Source organism: Trachurus japonicus, chromosome 9, assembly GCF_045865225.1.
Source record: "Trachurus japonicus isolate A0001 chromosome 9, Traja_1.0".
NCBI lineage: Eukaryota > Metazoa > Chordata > Actinopteri > Carangiformes > Carangidae > Trachurus > Trachurus japonicus.
In genome coordinates this window covers 37,402,793-37,417,233 of record NC_140915.1, presented here as the reverse complement: position 1 = coordinate 37,417,233, position 14,441 = coordinate 37,402,793, and the positions used below count along the sequence as shown (strand labels likewise).

The 14,441-nt window shown below is 45.8% G+C and overlaps 1 protein-coding gene across 2 annotated transcripts in view; it reads left to right on the top strand.

The window, feature by feature from the left end:
* The window catches only part of cux2b (cut-like homeobox 2b), a 104,056-nt gene that overhangs the window by 27,900 nt on the left and 61,715 nt on the right, over positions 1–14,441 (top strand). For both annotated transcript variants that reach the window (XM_085787728.1, XM_085787727.1), the window contains exons 2-3: positions 9,110–9,220; positions 13,122–13,169. The gene's annotated coding sequence lies outside the window, so the exon portion shown is untranslated. The remainder of the gene's footprint in view (positions 1–9,109; positions 9,221–13,121; positions 13,170–14,441) is intronic.

The following is a 14,441-nucleotide window of genomic DNA, read 5'->3' as shown; positions in this document are numbered from 1 at the left end:
CGACAAAAATCAATTGCACATTCCAGAATAAATAAAAACAAATATCTTGAGCGGCGTAATGCGAGGGGGCCTCTTGTTGACTCTTTCCAGATTACATTTAGCCGAGTGTTTAAACGCTGATTTACAGCAAGATGGAGTCCATTCCCCGCCACTCGCCTGCCCGTCTGCCTTCGCCTGCTCAGAATATGAAATGGAAGTTAAACACTGTGAATCTCCAGTGTGGGGAGGAGGGCTCTGGACGTGTGGGCAGCGTAGCATCAAATAGATTGTGTTTCCTCCCGTGTAAACGCCTAATGTGTGCCGAGCGCTCTGACACAGATGAATGTAAGGAATTTGCTGTAAAGACTTTACGGCCCTTTTGAGAGACGTGGCTGGGAACCGGCGGCGTGGAACCTGCTCCACGCCCCCCTGACCACATGTACGTACACACACACACACACAGCTGCACAAGTGCTTACACATGCACACATGTCAAGGCACACGGCCCTCCGAGGAGAGCAGCTACATCAAACCGTTAAGGCTGGCGGCGGACACCGGGGATACTTTTTATTTGCTTTGGGTCAGAAATGGCGGCGCTGATGATGTGATGAGAATTATCTCTCAGACCTGCTCCACGCCGCGCGCTCTGTTATGGCAGGAAATAATCCTGCTGATTCTCTTGACCGGGCTTTATCATTTAATATATGAGAGCCGACTCCTGCCGCAGAACAGGACAAATTATAAAGTGATTCATGTATAAACTGCCCTTTTCAAGTGGCTGCTCCTGTTCTGCGGCAGACGCAAAAAGGCGCCCGCCAGATCTTGAAGTCTTTGTGACGGCGCTCGCAGCTCCTTGTTGTCAGCAGCGGTTTTATTCCCACTCTCACCGCTCTATTTAGATTCATTTATTTTTGGTTCAAATGCTGTAAAATGAAAGTGCGACGGAGAGAAGGAGGGTAAAGGGAGCGTTCCCTCCCTCTCTCAGACAGGTGGCCCCGGTTTATGTCGCCCGGCCCCAGGGGCCCCCTGCTAACCGAGTCTGAGCGAGAGGTGGGACCCGTCTCTCAGCAGCTACACAGGTGGTGTGAAACACAGCCCCCATCTCCGCACCTGAAATATTCAGATTCTTCCAGCGGCGTCGCTTTGATCTCGCTGCAATCGACAAGGGAAAACGGAGAGAGTAGGGGGGAGAAAACAACAAAAACAAGAGGAAGAGCAGCACACCTGAGAGCGAACAGATTGACATTTCTTAAGAGAGAATAAACAATCGCGGGGTTAGCCGCGTTGCAATCGCTGCAGCTCGTCGTTTCCAGGTGAAAGTGGGCCATGGCGGCGGCGCCGGTGACGGCTGCAGCTACGGAGCCGTCCCTCCCCTCCCACTGACTGACCTCAATGGTGGAGCTTCACAGAGACCGGCCCCCCCACGGTGCGCTGCTCTTCTCCCTCTTTGAAAGAAAACACAAAAACAAACCCTGTCCCCAATTTTATTGTTCAAGTTCCACACCTGATATTTTATGCCCCCCGCCCCCCCTGCCCCCCCTCCTCCTCCTCTGAAAGGAAAAAAAAAAAGGGGAGAAAAAAAACTTGAGCTCCCAGGTCTTTGTGTTGTGAAGCGCTGGCTGTTTCTTCCTCCTCCTGGCTATTGTGAAACCTCCCAGTCGCTCCTCCACACTCACGTCTCCATTTGAGTCATTCATCTGGCCGACGGAGGTTATCATGTCTTCTCCCAGGTTTCAACCCACTAGTCTGCTAATGAATCATAGGACTGTGTAATTAGTCACCCGGCATGTACCACACAATGACAATAGACACCCTGATTGTAACCACAGAGTTTGAAGGGAGCAGAACAATGGTCGGCCTTAATGATGATAAATAAGGTGTTGTAATTGGCCTTCGTTCGGAGCGTTCAGTCATAGATTGTAATTTGAAGTTTTTTAATCGGAGGACATTTAAAGTTGTTCATCAGGTTCAGAGTGGATCCGGGGCTGTAATGAGATGTGTTCATGATACCTCCTGATACTGTTTGGAATAAGACTTGACAATAAAATGGAATTAACATGATCATGCTAAGATGTGTCACCAATACATCAGTGAGAAATAAGAAACGTGCGTGTGTGTGCATGTGTGTCCAAGTGTGCATGTTGGAATTATAGAGAGGGAAGTGTTGACAAGTAGGCTGTGCTCTGGTGCATCAGGCGCCAAAAACTCTCTAAATGAAGCAGGGTATGACGAATAATGGCTGACAACACCAGTCACACCTTTTGCTGATGGTTGTAATGCTCACACGCTTCTCCTTCCTTTTGTAAGATTTAGCATGCTGTTTGAAGACAGCCTGACTGACTGGGGATTAATTATTTTGGATGATTTATCAGACTTACCAGTCCAGAGTTTAGAGAGGTGTCAAAATGAAATGTGATTTTTCCTCGTTTGTAAGTCCTCACGATCTATACTCTGCCTACACGTTCTCCCCGCGCGGCGCGTTGCAGTGCCGCTGCGGCGGAGTGGACGGATGTAATGTGCGAGGTCAGGGGGGAGGCTCCCACCCGGGGGGTATCGCAGTGGGACCCCATGGAGGGGTCGCCAGATAAATCCAAGGTGTCACGAGACGATGCGGACTGAAAGCGGAAAAACACTTGCTCATCAAGATTATGTTTTCTTTTTAAACATCTTTTAATTGTTGCTCTTTGTGATGCAAATGACGAGATAATTTTATCTCTCCAAGCCCATAAACATTATTAAAATAACCACTTTTCGGTTGAGTTGATTGCAAGTAACAGGCATATGCAATCACTGACGGCAGGTTGCGAGTACACACACTGCTTCATTTTCATAGTTTCACATTCAGAGGAAAAAATAATGTATTTTTGCTTTTTAGGTAGATGAGAATACGTATCACTCACACATCAGTGCAGTGGTTACTGTAGCTTTGACTGACACCAACCCTGGCAACTTAAAGGGATAGTTCAACATTTTGGCAAATTTGGCCCATTGCCATAATCCCTATAGTCATAGCAGAAGGTTTGTTGCCTTTAATTGTCAGTGCAAGATATTATCAGAACGGCAGAGCAGAGCCGCGAGCTGCTCAGAGCTACACAGTCTCTGCATTTACCTCGAAAACAACTTGTTATTACCTCATAGCGTGGTGAATGTGCAGGTCACAACTTGTCCACCAGAGCGTTTTGGAGTTGTTGGATTGTGTATTTGCTGAGTTTGATGAGGGAAACCAAGAAATCCCATTAGCCTCCGTAGCATAGCTCTGAGCAGCTCACGGCTCTGCTCCGCCGTTCTAAAACCAGCTTGCACCGACAATTAAAGGTAACGAACCTACTGCTATGACTATAGGGATTATGGCAATGGGCCAAATTGACAAAAATGTTGAACTATCCATTTAACCTTTCTCTGAATCATGACAAAGGGCTAAACTCCACCCATCTGGCGCTCGCAGCGGGTAAAAACAAACCCCTCCTATGCAAGCGGTATATGACGCAGGTGTGACGCGGTCTAACGGCAGCATGGCGGCGGCGTGAACGCTTTCAGGCGATGGAGAGTAAAAGTGAAGGAGCAGCAGTCGGTGGTAAACAGATGGAGGGAGACGCCCCCCAAGACCCCCCACCCCCCAGTGCTCCCTGTCAGAGGCCGCGTGCTCGGCTCACGTTCTGAGCGCCGGGTCACGGAGGTCAGAGGCTCCTCCTCCCGCTTGACTCCCTCTGTCTGGACGCTCCAGCACACACACACACACACACACACACACATGAATACACACACACACACACACACACACACACACACACACACACACACACACACACACACACACTTGCAGCCTGTTCTGCCCTTAACTGATGCTCGGCCCAAGGAGGCCAGATAAGAGTTCGTTTTTGGATCTTTCATATGGACAGGCGCCAATGCCACCAACCCCTCCCCACACAAAAACACCACTCCCTCCTCCCTCAGCGGCTGGATGGGGTGTGGTGGGGGTGAGGGTGGGGGTGGGGTTGCCAGTAATAATGTTGAGGCCAGACTAGACTGCAGTGATTGGGGCCATTGATTGTGGTGATTTGATTTATTGATCAGTCCCCCCTCTCAAATGTGGCGTCTGAGATGCGGGGCTAATCTGAGGCAGCTATGGACAATCTTGTGCCTCCACAGAGAATGGGAGGCGATAAGGAATGTATGAAAGGAAACTACACTTATCTTAATCACACACTGGTCCCTGCTCTGCCTCGCCGCAGACCCCGCGCACGGATGTCAACGCACATGTGTCTCTTTGCTTGTCTCCGAGTCTGTGTATGTGTGTGTGTGTGCCCGCTCTTTTTGTGAGACCTTGCGTGCGAGAGTGTGTGTGTGTGTGTGTGTGTGTGTGCTTTTGCGTCGGTGTGCGAATGCGGTGGGGGTTGTGAGGCAGTACAGTCACCAGGCAGAACAGAGTGGATCTATAAATTGATGGAATTCAAAGCCTCCAGCATCGATTACCATTATAACAAACAGCAGCACACAGAATGTCTGATTATTTTTAGACAAAGATTCTGTGCTCTCAGCAGCAATTCTGCTGATGCTGTCACACTTTCAGACATCTGCCTATGATTGCAATTAGATGGGATACAAAAAGAAAAATAATACCCCATCTGCATTTTCCCCACTCTCCTCCTCCTCCCTATTTTTCCCTCTTTAATTTGTGCCGTCCAAGCCCAGTACGCACAATAGTGATTTTGACTCAGTCTACCTCATTGCAGTACCTTGGTAGTCTTTTTTTTTTTTTTCTTTCCTCCACTTGTCAACATTTTCCACCATGGGTTGTCTTTGTGAAAGGCTAGAAAATAGCTTACCGCTACAGATGTAATCAAGACGAGCTAGGTTTAATGAATCAATGTCAAATCTGCTCCGAGACAATACATTAGTGAGCCCTGCAGTTTACTTAAAACATTCACACTTGCACACATTGTTACAGTACATTGTTCTGCTCTTGTTCTTTTTTTTATTCAGAGGTAATTTTGGATCTGCGGATTTGGATTTGATTATTAGACTCTTTACCCTCGGTTTGTTAAAACAGACGTAACTCAGCGCCCGTCACTTAAATCAAACACCGCATATTTGAGAAGCGGCTTTGACTCGCCACCCCTGGCTTCAATTTATCTTTTATTCCTCACCCCGTCTGGTCTGAGGGGACCACTCCCTGCACTTTTTTTTGCAGCAACACGCTTCCATCAACCTGAGATGTCTTGATCATATAAATGGTAAAAAAAAAGTGGCTGGATGTCAGACCGTGCAGCCGCTGCACTGCTGCATGATGGTAGCGTCCATCTTCAGTCCCCTCCGTGTCAGAAGGACAGCGCCTGCATTTGCTCACCACCACATGAGTCATGGTTTCACACTTTTTTTGTGTCCTTTTTTCCCGGTGTTGAGCAGTTCATTGAGTTTCAAGTCCATTTACTGGCTGCAGGTCCATCCTGTTAAAGCCAATAAGCTTCTTGTTTCTTGGTCTTTGTTTTTGAGTCAGAAGTCCCCAAGATTGCTTTTCCCCCCTCTCGCAGATTGAGTTGAGGCCCGCCAAGACCGGTTTCCATGCTGAAAATCCCTCTTTCCTGCCCCTCCAGCCCCAGTGACAGCTCCACCCTCCCCGGGGGAAACTCATCAATTATGGCTGGATGTTTGACTGGCAGAGGCTTAATGACAGGAGCTCTGTATTGACCCGACTGCCACACACTGAAAATTTGGTCCCAATCGTCCTTTTTAAAACCTGTCAAACGATTACCGAGAAGCTCCTCTTCGCTCAGCCGGTTGAACTTGCCCTGTCCCCTTTTTTCTAAGTGGTCAAGACATCAGGAGCAACATGTTCATGCAAATGGTTTTTTATGAAGGATGAGGCTCAATATAATGGAAGGAGATAAGTTAATTTTATCAGGGAACTCAAAGGTGCCCTGGTTCGAGGTTGAAATGGATCATGTCTGATTAGGAGGCAGAGGAAAAATCTTCTTTAGTATCTTTTGTCTCCTGAGATAGCGCAGCAAAAACACCAGAGTTCCTCCCATCATCAATCTGAGGAAGACAACCGACGTAGCAAACACTGCTGTTCTGCTTCACTTGGTCTCAGAGAGACAGACAGTAGGTTTCCTTTGATGGGCTCCTGCCCAGGCCTCCCTGCCTCCATAATGCTCTAGAAACCGTAGGGGTGCTTTGAAAATAACCGTGCCATTATGATTGCACTGTTTGGCTTGCATACAGCAGAAGCATTCACCGTTCTCATCAGCTGAGCTGCAATAAGAAGTGAACCCAGCTCTACGCCGAGGCCACTGAAGCACCGGCGGACTTAGAATCGCCACACTGTTATATCTTAAGTACTTATAAAATCCACTCAGTCACTTCTAGAGGAATTTTCTCTTGGCAAGATTAGCCGGTCTGGGGCCATTTGAATCTAGTGGAGGTTGGCTGGCTTCTGAAAGCCCTCTCTCTAATCTGCAGGAAGGCTCATCCCAGATGGACTGTAAGGCCTAACAGGAATTTATAAAGTCCTGTCGCCTTATCCTGTACAGTCACGGCCTTTTTCAGTGACGGTACGATTTACCAGGAATGACACATTTCATGCCGACCAAACGTATCCTAAACATCGAGTGTAGAATGAATGATTTTTAAAATTAGATAGGTAACCAGATGTTAAAGTGGCTGGCTGTCTCTTGGACACGTTAAAGGAGACATATTATGCCCCCTTTCCACAAATTAGAATAGTTCCCAGGTGTCTTAAAGACATATCTGTGACATGCTTTGGTCAAAATACCTCAAGGATCAAACATCACAGCTCTTTTCATCCTCTCAAAACAGCCTGTTCAGAACAGCTGGTATCAGTGCCTGTCCCTTTAAATGCAAATGAATCACTGCTTGCCCCGCCCCTTCTACCGGTCAATTTATAGATTTATTTATTTTTTTGTCAATTCTCACACTGTGGGGGCCGGAAGGCAAAAGGCAAGACAAACACCCAAATATATGTTAAAGATCCTTCAAAAAGTGATATTTCCTATTATGTCCCCTTTAAGACTATTTGCCTGTGGTTCACCCATTCACACCATAGCAGTGAGCTAACATGCTAAGCACTGTATGGGCATAGTTTTGGGTTGAGTATCTTTGTGGTCAGTTGGTTAGTCACTTAAAGGACTGGAACAGCAAGTGGAACAGGACCTGCTCCTGCTTAGTTTCAGCTGATGAAACTAACTAATGAAAACATAATTAGAGATATTATATCCCATTCCTGCCATTAGATTCTATAATCTTTACAATTGTTTGGTAGGAGTGCCACAGACCATGTAGGGAAGTGCAATCTGAAGTCTGACTAATAATTAGCCAACTTGATTTCACTCATTTTCAGTCCGTTTGCCCTCTAACTTGATTTGAAACAATAGTAAAAGTTGATTTTTGAAGAGTAATAACTGTTGTTTTTGTTTGTCTTAGCCTTTCTTAACCTCAGTTGTGGATATGAAGTATTGGAAATGTCATCGGGTATCGGCATCGGTTATAAGAAGCAGGAAGTTATTGTTTTCGGTATCGGTGGTAAAAAAAAGAGTTACGATACATCGTTACCAGAAAAGGGGAAATAATTTAGTTTGTGGGGGTGAATGGGTTGAAAACCTGTTAATTAGACTTTGACCTTTTGACATTGGCACGTTATAGTGTTGCTGTGTAGCATCTCCGCTCATAGTCATGCATCTCACACCAGACTGTACACTCCGTCCTACCAGCGGCTCTCTGGCTCTCCAGCCCAGGGACTTGAACCGGCAGCCCTTCAATTAACGGCGTCCTCCTGACCGACAGGCTGCCACGATCTCATGAGGCCACCGCTGTTGAAGTTTCACCCTTCCATTTTCTCTCTCTTTTTTTTCCCCTTCTTTGTGTGATGATTTATTAAATTGCCTTTAAGTAAGACTGCAGATTAATTAAAACACAGTCAATTTAATTTCCCGGCGTCATATATAAATTCACAGTGGTAATTGAATCCCCTACTCCACTTTTATATTGTAACCCAGCAGTTACAAGAGGAGATCCTCATCAATTACGGAGAAATCACAGTCAAAAGACGAAGAGGAGGTGAATGCACGCTTGTCTGTTCCAGCTTTGCTCAGTACAGCAGAGTGGAGTTTGAATCTGTTTTCCTTTTCCTTCTTTCCTTTTTTTTTCTTGTTTGCTGAAAGAGCCGGGAATTGGATGACTGATCAATAATATCGGATTTGCGGATGGCATGTGGTGCAGCTGAGTCCAGCATGAATGCAAGGTTCTGATGAAGGGGCCTGCTGCACAGACAGCTCTGAATAGTGGATCAGACATGCTGCCGGGGTGGAGCTCTCATTTGGTATAACACAAGCATGTAAACAACACGATGTGCAGAGACAGACGTTAACGGTGGAACAGCGACCGGGGCTGCTGTTGTTGTTGTTGTATCGAGAAAAAAAAAAAAAGGAGTAATTTGGTTAAAGCTATGGAGGCTGCAGTCATGTATTGAAAATCAGTGCGGGATCAATATAAAGATCGGCGCGGGGGATGGGAGGAGAGACTGAAAAGCAGCTGAAAATAGATGTGACCTGTGGTAATTACGGCAGCAGGCGAGGTGTTGCTGTGTTTGAATCGGGTCTTGGCCGGGCTTAAAAAGCAGCCCTTCATTTCAGGAGGAAGCTCTATTTGTTTGTAAGGCTGTTTGTCAGGTTATTGGGTCTCTGCACGTGACTCACCCCCCCTCTCCCTCCCCTCCCCTTTTCTCTCACTCACTCACTCACTCACTCTCTCTCTGCCCCCTCCCCCCTCGCCCCACTCCCTCCCTCCCTCCCTCACTGGCGCTCTATAGCCGTTGCAAGCGTATTGATTATTTCAAATACTGATTATCTAAAAGGCCTTCTGCTACTGTAGGCATTGGATTTATTTTGGCTTAATTATTTATGGGCCAGGGCTAGCTGTAAGTATTACTGCTGTGAGATCATGAAGGATTACATTGTTAATATTCAGCAGTGTATTTTTATTTATGTACACTCTAAGCTTTACTGGATGAGCGTTGGCAGGCTCCCTAAAGTGCCGTGTCTCTCTCTCTGCTGGTTTTTTTTTTCTCTTCTTCTTCTCCCTCTCACCGTTCCTCTTCTCTTCTGTGTGTTCATAGAGGGAGCTAAACTCTGTAGCGTCTGAGCTGGCGGGTCGACAAGAGGAGAGCGAACATTCCCACAAGCACCTGGTGGAGCTGAGCAGGGAGTTCAAGAGAAATGTCCCTGAGGTGAGTCGAACCCCCCCCCACATCAACCCTCCCTCCCTCCCTCCCTCCCTCACCCACCCACGTTTTCTTCCGACTCCACGTGTCGTTTTCCTCATCTTCACTCCAGCAGGTACCGACCGTCTGCATCGGCAGCCGCTGCTCGAGCCCCCGCACATACTTTTTGTGCAGGGAGTTATTTATTTCTATGGTAAAAAATCTGCATTCGTGTATATTACCAGAGCAAAAAAACACAACACTTGTGAGCAGGCACACACACACACACACATATACACACACACACACACACACCTCCCTCTACCTCCTCCTCCTCCTCCTCCCTCGTCCTCATCCAGCAGCTGAGTTAATATTTAAATGCTGAGGCCTTGCAGCAGCGTTAGCCTCTGGCTGGGTGGGATGAGAGTCCAGGGGGCTCATTTACAAAGGGTAAAGCACAACTTTGCCGCTCACTATCGGCTCCGGAGCGAAGAGCAGCAGTTTATGAAAAAGTTATCCGGGCGTCAGAATTGGCAGCTGATATCGACTTCCTCCAAAAATTTTCAGTAATGCCACATGAGCAGGTGTCTCTGCAGCCTCCCGCGAGGAGCAGGACTCTGACTAAACACAATTTGATGAATGCTAATGAAGACGAGCCCCCTGCCGGCGCCGCACCCGCCCTCACACACAACAAACACACTTTTTGTACAACTTTTAAAAAAAAACAAAAAAACCGAAACTTAATGTATACTGGAAACTGGAGGCCAAGAGGATGAAAGTGCAGTTTTTAAAAATATATTTTAAATCAGGGGTCTTTAACGGTTTTCAGGACGAGGACCCCCAAGCTGATGGAGAGATGGAGCAGGGACCCCCTACTATATATTGTATAAAATTGTGTCTTATGGTGCGTTCCAGGCAGGCTTTTGAACCCGTAAGTCACGACTTCAAGTCACCAGTTACGAGTTTGTAGCGTTCCAGGCAAGTTACGAGTTACGAACTGGGAACTGGGAGTAGATCGATCTAGTACGAGTTCACAGGTGGGAAGTTACGAGTTTGACTGAACATTCTAACGAGTAACCATAGGAACAGGTCGGAAAAACACGAGTTACGAGTTGCCTGGAACGCACCATTATATTATAATCCACAGGGTCATATACATGTTTTTATTTAAAGGGATAGTAGCATTTTTTTAAAAGTGTGGTTGTATGATCTACAAATAGCCCCTAAGTACTTTAATTGCAGTAGAAGACTCTCTGCACTCCTCCCGTTAGCAACGCCAGCCCATAATAGCCCTGCCCAGAGATTTACAACATACATTGTTGTGAATGGACTCAAAGAAACGGCCTATTTTCGCGGCCTAAAAGAGGTTTTACCTGAAAAAAAATACACAGTTCCATTGTTCACTATAATATAATGTTTTCCAGCTCTTCAAAGTGCAGGAAAAACACAGTTTTTATTTGGAGCTAACCAACTGCTGATCGGCGGGCGCTAACCCTGGGCGGAGGGATACGTGAGTTGGTTAGGTCCAAATAAAAACTGCTTTTGGGCTGGCGTTGCTAACGGGAGGAGTGCAGAGAGTCTTCTACTGCAATTAAAGTACTTAGGGGCTATTTGGAGATCATACAACCCCACTTGAAAAAAATGCTACTATCCCTTTAAAACATGTACAGGTACAGTGAGTAGGGGGCCGTGCTACTGCCTCTTTATTACCTGATACCAACGCCAATATCCACAATTGCATGATAATCATGCATACAATCAGACAAAATTGACATTTTTATTTAAAACATGAATATGGAAATGAAAAAATATAAGAAAACTGTCTAATCAACCAAAAATGTTTCAACCCCCCTGCAGTACGCGGCCCTCCTGTTGAAGACCTCTGTTTTAAAGCATAGATTTGCAGGGTCATGAGCTCACGTGTACATTGATTGAGTTTTCGGCAGCTGTAATTGTTCCCTTTTTGTATCCTGGCCACAAAGAGACCCTCTTTCTAAAGTGAAGCCAGTGACAGATGAGGGACAAACTACCCCCCACCCCCTCGTCCCCCCAGCCCACACATCCACCAGTTCAGCCACAGCTGATATGAGGCTTCTGCAGGCTGAGGTAGATGAATTAAGCACATGTCTTCTGAAATTACAGTCTTTTTTTGGCGCAGAAATTCCCTCTTTGTGTTAGTAGGCCTCTGCCAAGAAAAGAAACACAATTTGTGCAAATAGGGAGGGGGGCATCTTTATTTTTCCAGCTCATAATGCTAAAGCATCGTATTATCTTCAGCTAAACTTTGAGAATCTCAGCAGACAGAGCTGTAGATTCCTGTAATCACTCGACAAGAAGAGTGTGAACAGGAGGAGGATTTACAGCTACCTGTAACTCTTTCAGTACTTTCAGGTGAATATAACATCTAAACAGACTTGGAAGAGAATGAACCAAGGGCTGAAAAAATATGCAAAAAAAAAAAAATCATATATACCTGTAACAGATAATAACTTTCTGTCAGGGTTGTGATGATTTGATATTTCTCTTGTAATTAATGAATATATTAGTTATTTCTTTCTTGTGTTCAGACAAAGAAATCAAGAATGATGTTACCTGCTTGACTGTCGAGCAGGTAACATCATTCAATTCAATATATACGAGAAGACAAAATGAACATAATCAGTCTAATTAATGAGTATGCTCTTTTACATTTGGAGATGATTCAGACTTGGACGTCTCTGTAGCAACAACAGCTTTTCAATTATTGTATGTTGTGACATGTTGGAGGCAGCCTGCGTGATATTAATATTGCTCTCGACCACATCATGATTTCAATATTGTTTCAATTCAGTTTTTCAGCGGTTCATCCCTATGTGAACCTGTCCTCCCCGCTAACTCTTCCACACGGTCAGCAGCGATGGTACAGAGGAGGAAAAAAGCACAATAGTCTGATCCAACATAAATGGTAGATTAAGCTAATACATGAAAAACAACTAAGTAGACATGCACGCTGCGCCTGGAGCGTTATCCATATACGTACTCCACCTCCCCGAGCAGCTCGGTGATGGAGTTTGTACTGGACTTATCTGAGAAGTTCGAAGCGTTCACCTGACAGATGCAGTTTCTAAATGAAACTTGCAAACTTTGCATCAGTTGTAATATTAAGTGTCAGTTTTTTAATGTGAAACACCGCACTGAGAATTCTGCTTTATATTTGCATTCTGTGTTGTTTTTTCATTCTTTCGGCCTTGCGACCCCGTTCTACCTTACTTTGTAAAGTATAAAAAATGGCAATTAGGATATCGAACTGCATACATTAGAAGCTAAATCTGTGAATGATATAGAATTTGCCTTTTTTTTTTTCTCCTTATATCATCTTCTTTGAAATGATCGTCCATTGACATCCAGGCAGAAGTCAAAGAGAATATTTTTATATTTTATAAATGAGCCCTCAGGCTATTTGCTGTGGCTATGCTGCCTGCCTATCTCAGCCCCGAGTATGCAGTGTAGTGCTGTAATCTTGACAGTATAATACAGGCGTTTAAGACAGGATCAGGCTGTCACCACTGGCAGCACAATCCCCTTACCTGAGGCTGTGGGAGCTCGCACAAGTCTGAAGCTCTGAGCTCTAACGCAAGCTACTGGAAAGCCCCACTTTTCAAACATGCCCACTCAAACCCTTTAGGTTTAACCACTAATACCCACACACCCCATAACAACATACCTCACTCGCACACACATGCAGTGTAAGAGGAGCTATGGAGAGAATCCATTAACATTAAAGAATTTCACTCATCCTTTTTTTTTTTTATATTGTGTGTGTGTGTGTGTGTGTGTGGAGCCGTTTGCGCCTCTCTCCGTGGGGCCAGGCTGATTCCTGAACAGGTGGGGGCATCTGCAAAATGGAAAAATTGCTGAGACAGTGTTTGCTTTTTTTGTCTGTGCATAGGAAGTCCGGGAGATGGTGGCACCTGTTCTCAAGAGTTTCCAAGCTCAGGTGAGTCTCATGTCTTCTTTTTGTTTTTTTTGCATTTCACAGGTACACGAAGCATTTACTGCAGAATAAAAAACCTAGATAGACAGTCTGGACACGGCTGTAACGATTTCTACGTTAGAATCCACTGAAACAAGCGACACTCCTGCTGGATTTGGTGCGTGCATTGACCAGCGCAGGTCGCTGCTGTGATCTGACGGATAGGGGCAGAGGAATCCATGGCATACTTTTCATGTTGCCGCTCATCTGCCGCTTATTGACTGATGCCTTTTCTGTCAAAGTGAAGTAGCATCTATCTGCCATTAGATGATCAGATATCTGGGCTTCTCATATTTTCTTGGCCCGAGACAAGCCCTCATTTCCTGTTGTGATGGTGCATTCGCCGTGCCCTCTCTGACGTCGCCATATTGAAAAAGTCATCCGATACCTACCAAGACTCTGCTCCAGCCATTAAACCAAGGTCATAAATCACATTTGCGAGCTGCGTTATGGTCCGCAAAGCAGAGGCTTATGGAAATGATACCACAAATATGTTTCCAGTCTCTGGCTCCCCCCCCCCCCTCTCCAACTCCTGCTCAGCTCTAACCTGAAAGCCCCTATCATTGGTAAACATGAGAACACTCAGCATGGATTGTTCAGTTCTCTTGGAAGTGATTATTGGCAGCTTCTTTTTAATGCTTTATAATTGACTATGCCCAAGCAACTGTGCTCCCTGGCAGGAGCTATCACATTCAATACTACACTCGGCAATACTCGGCGGTTGATTTGTGTGCTAATTCAATTACTCGAACTGTAAAGTCGCACAAATATCAGAAGCACCCTTCCATGTCTTTATTGTGCAAACAGAAACCCACAGGATTAATTTGAGCACCATTGATGTCTGACAACTGGGAGTCTGGAGATGTTTCATAGTAGATAAAATAGATGGCTGATAATGAGCGATGATTTTTTTCCCTCTTTTTTTCTTCTACTTCTCTTGCTAGCTGCAGGCCGCTCTGGGAACCTCTCGGTCTCTCTTGTGTAACTTTCTCGGGCTCGCGCTCTGCACATTGATAAGCGAGCCGGCCGGGGCTAGCAGATCGCGCCGATCGCGAACAAACTCGGCACGCCATAATAATATAAATCCTCTGGTGCTTTCTGATACACTTTGACCTTATTGGTAATGTCAAACAGCTTGCGGAGGCTGGTGAACTTTACCCAGCGGTAGTCTGCGGCGACCTCGGTGTAAAGCTGTGGGACCTGGACCTGCTGCTGCAGAGGGGAGTGGGGCTGGGG